At 55.9% G+C, this 4,454-nt stretch overlaps 1 pseudogene; it reads right to left on the minus strand.

Moving 5' to 3' along the window:
- Nucleotides 1-372: 372 nt before the first annotated feature.
- On the minus strand, nucleotides 373-3,282 carry LOC138994634 (phosphofurin acidic cluster sorting protein 2 pseudogene; annotated as a pseudogene).
- Between the last annotated feature and the right edge of the window lie 1,172 nt (nucleotides 3,283-4,454).

A 4,454-nucleotide genomic window follows, 5' to 3' on the forward strand; every position in this document is an offset into this window, starting at 1 on the left:
AGGTTGGAGCTGTCTCCCAGGGAATCAGAGTCCTGGCTTCCAGGAAGGGCAGGTCTTTAAGGCCAGAACCCATCTCACTGAGAATGTTGGGCATCCTGAGGCCAAAACACATCTTCCATGATGCTCCAGCTCAACACTGCCCTCCTGACTCCCAACCGCCAGAGCGTTCTGGTTACTGAACAGATCATTGAGGAGCTCCGAGTGAGGGGCAAACCCCTTCGGTTCCAGGCTGTGAGCACATTGGAACTCAAAATGGTTTCTTTATGGGTTGCCAGGGTCTGTGTCTATAGTAAACGGAACTGTTCACAGAAAAGCGGCTGGGTCCTTCTGGGCTTGGCCAAGGCAGCATGAAGGGCAGGGGGAGGGGCAGGGCTAGAAGGTGGGATTGTTGTGTGCGAAGATGCAGATGGGGAAGTGCTTGACGTGGGAGGACCACTGGGCCTCCAACTGGATAAACGCCACGTCATTCCACTCCACGCCATCGATGACGACCGGCAGCATACTCTGCTGGTGCTTGGCCTTGCAAACCAGGCGACCAATGCCCTGGATGCACTGGCTTTTGCACTCCACATCCTCGTCCTTGGTTTTCATGGGCGCCTTCTTTTTCCTCTCCTTGGTGACCACTTTCATGGCCATGGCAGGTGTTGCTGTGCCCTCACCACTGCGGGGCAGCCTGCTGACCTGGACAGACTGGAAGAAGCACTTGAGTGTGTTTTTGCTGGTAGGTAGGTGTTTTTTATCTGCTACTCTCTTCGTATCTATTGGCTGGGCTGCTGTCCAGTAATCGACCTGCAGCTCCATCATCTCTGCATGGACACTCTGGCTGGTGGAGGGCAGGCCCCCACTCATTGACGGGGGGGAGAGTGTGTTGGGTGAGGCCTTCCCGGTAGGGGACAGAAGCTCCCTGGAGCATGAGGGGACCACATCATCTGAGTCTCCTAACATGGCTGCAGATGGTTCCACTCTTCCAACCTTCACTGCCCCCACAAAGGGGATGAGCTTCTGTGAGGACTTCTCATTGGGGCACTGCTGCTTCGACATGAGCATGGCCTCTGCGATGGGCAGCAGGTAGACACAGTTGGCCCCTGCAACGTACTCAGAGATTCTCAACACAACGTCCTGTGTGTCCTGCAAGGTGTTCTGGGACTCCAGGTTGTTGAACATGTCCCGCCAGTACAGGTCCTGGAAGAGGTTGTTGTAGCGGCAATCCATGGAGCCCAGGTAGCTGGCCAAGGGGTGGGAACCCAGCGGGATGACCAGGAAGCGCATGTATTCTAGCCATTGGGGTGGCTGCTGGGACAGCTGCTCCACAAAGACCCGCAGCACAGCGTTGAAGTAGGGCTGTGCCCCTGCCACCGCCATCTTCACAGGCGTCAGGGCCTGGGAATTGCAGTTGCAGTATCTCTGCATGTGTGACACGATGATGCTGAAGGCCTCCTGGACGTCATCTGTGGAGCAAGTGCACACCATGGGCAGCGTGTGCCCCTGCAGGATGTCCGAAAGTAACTGGCCCTGCCAGTCGCAGGTGTTGACCAGGATGATGTTCTCGGGCATCTTGTCCTGGGAAATGAGGATGTTGTGGAGCTGGTCACACACGGGCTTCCTGGGGATCTGCCCCTGTCTCTGTGGGTCTGGGCTCTCGTTGTCCAGTCTGTTGACCCACTCATTCAGGGCTGTGTCGCAGCCCCGGCGGCCAGCCTGCTTCCTCTTGGACCTGCTGGAGGGCATGACTAGAGACTTGGTGAAGCGCGCTATGGATGGCAGCTTCTTGGTGAACCAATGCTGCGCGGAGGACCCTGCCTCCCGGTTGTCCTCCAGCTGTGCCAGCTGCTTCCCAGGGGAGCGAATTCTGTGGGCCATTGAGTCAGAGCCACTGTCACTTGACATGCTGTCAAAGTATCGCCTGAGTTTGGGCTTTGGGGTGCTGGGGACACTGATATCCTCCTCCATGTCGAGGCTACTGTCACTAGAGCTCAGCACAATGTCACACCGACGGTCCAGAGCCTTCTCCACTTTGGGCACATGCCTCACAAGGGCCTCTTCCGAGGATACGACCTTCTCCGACACTTGGGCCATGAGCATAGATGCCACGGCTTTCTGGAGGTAATTCTCTTGCCTGGTCATGCCCCTCCTTCTTACTATCAGATTCCCTTTGTCCTCCTGGGACTGCCTGTGGACTGCTTTGTAGTTGGCCGCCTGCTCAAAGAAGCAGCTCTCAGATGTGCCGGCGAAGTCGTTATGGGACGTTTGGGCCTTGGTGCTGGCCTGCATGTCAGTGGCCTCATCATCGATAGGCTGGCGGGACAGGGAGGCCATTCGAATCTTAGTGGTGGCTGTGCTGTAGGCCACAAGTTTGGAGTCACTGTGGCTTAGCTGCTTGCCTCCCGGGGCCCTCGTATTCTCAGGCAGGTGGGCCAAACTCAGAGGCTCCTTTTGGATCCTGGCGCTGTGGAGGCCCCACATCTCCATCTGCAAGCTGGAGTCTGACAGGCCTTCCATGTGTGGCCTGAGGTTGGGATTGGGGCTGCTGAGGACACTGTGATTGTCCTTCACGTCTGGGCCGCTAAACAGGCCTTCAAAGTATGGCCTGAGCCTAGGTTTGAGCGTGCTGAGGACGCTGCCATCGTCCTCAGTGTCTGGGCCACTGTCACTGGGGTTCTGCAGCATGTCATACAGGAGGTCCAGGTCCTCCTCCACCTCCGGGACATGCTCCCAATGGTCCTGCTCAGGGTCCAGGACCTCCTCCGACACTTGGACTGTGTGCAGCCATAACAGGACTTTCTGGTGGTAGTTCTGTTGCCTGGTCAGGGTGCTCCTTGTGAATATGAGATTCCCCTCATCAAAGTCATCCTCCTCCTGCTCAGCGGTATGGTAGCTGGCCTCCAGCTGCGAAAAGAAGCGCTCACACTTGCACTCAGTGTAGTTGTCCGAGGACTCAGCCTTGGGACTGGCTTGCCTGGCGCTGTCCTCATGGTTGATGGGTGGCCTGGACAGGGAGGAGATCTGGATCTTGTCCACCTTGCTGGTGGGTGTGCTGTGGGCCACAAATTCATTGTCCCTCTCACTTGGCTGCTTGCCTCCCCGGGCCCAGGAATTCTCAGGCGTGTGGGGCAGACTCAGAGGCTCTGTTTGGGTCCTGTCACTGGGGCTGCCCCACATCTCTGTTTGCAAACTGGAGTCTGACAGGCCATCGAAGTATGGCCTGAGCTTGGGCCTGGGGATGCTGAGGACGCTCTCATCCTCCTCCATGTATGGGTCACTTTTCCTGCGTTTCCCCCTCATGTCAGACCCAAGGTCCCTCTCTGACCCTTTGGACCTGTGAAACAGCGCCAGGACTTTCTGTTTCAAGTTCCCTCATATTGATTGCCGCTGCTTCTTTGGCTTCCCCTTCTCCAAGTCATCCTTGTGCAGGTCCTGTCTGTGCTTTCCCCTGCAGCTGGGCTGCAGCTCAGAAAAGGAGCACTCATCCTGCCCCTCGTCGTTACCTGCCGACTTGGCCTTAGAGCTGACCTGCATGGCACTGTCCTTGTGTTCGATGGGCTGACTGCACAGGGAGGAGATCCAGATCTCGGCCACAGTAGTGGAGGGTTTCTTGATGCTGCGGCAGAGGCTCACCATCTGGCCACACTTGGGGTTTCGCTGCATGACGTCAGCCATATGGATGGCACCAGTGGCCAGTGTCTCGTAGCCCAGGACATTTCTGTTCTTAGAGCACTTCCTCTGCTCCAGCTTGATCAGTAGCTTGTTCCCTTCTCCCTTGAGGAAGTGGTTGTACTGCAGGGAGAAGGTCAGCGCCAGGTTGGTCTGCACTGGTCTACCGCGGGGCAGCACAATCTCTTGGGACCTCAGGATGCCCTTGGAGTCCCGCATCTTCACGGAAATTACCACGGAGTTGAGGTCCTTGGCCAGCTTCTTGACGATCACTAGTTTCTTTAAAGTGAGACTACACCACCTGGGCACGCAGCTGGGGCTGAAGCAGTCCACCTCCCAGGTGGCAAACAGGTTCTGGGGGACCTGTGTTTTGAGCACTTTGGACATGCTGGCCAGGCCCACAGTTCGTGAGGAAGCTGCAGCTCCTGACACCCTACCAGTCCTTTTCCTACTCAGGGTTGATGGTTTTTCCTCCTGTGGTGGGACAGAGGAGGGACATGATTGGTGGCAGAAGTGGGGCATGAGTGATCGAAGGAGATTGCGGCCACAGAAAAAGTGGTCACTCGCTAACCTGTGATTAGGTCAGGGAAGGCCTGGGTGCTGGTCTTTTAAACTCAGAGACCGAAAGTTATCACAAAGGATGTTCTGAAGTAAAACTTTTTAACTAAAAGCTGTTTATGGTGGGTCACTGGAACCTAGTCAGGAATCTTCTCTAAAAAAGGTCATTCTTTACCTTAACGGAGACTTTCTACTGTCCTTTGGAATCTACAAGAACATAGCTTTGGAATGTCAAAGGAATTATC

Source organism: Myotis yumanensis, unplaced genomic scaffold (genome assembly GCF_028538775.1).
Source record: "Myotis yumanensis isolate MYYU_CA2020_CCGP unplaced genomic scaffold, mMyoYum1.0.hap1 SCAF_16, whole genome shotgun sequence".
NCBI lineage: Eukaryota > Metazoa > Chordata > Mammalia > Chiroptera > Vespertilionidae > Myotis > Myotis yumanensis.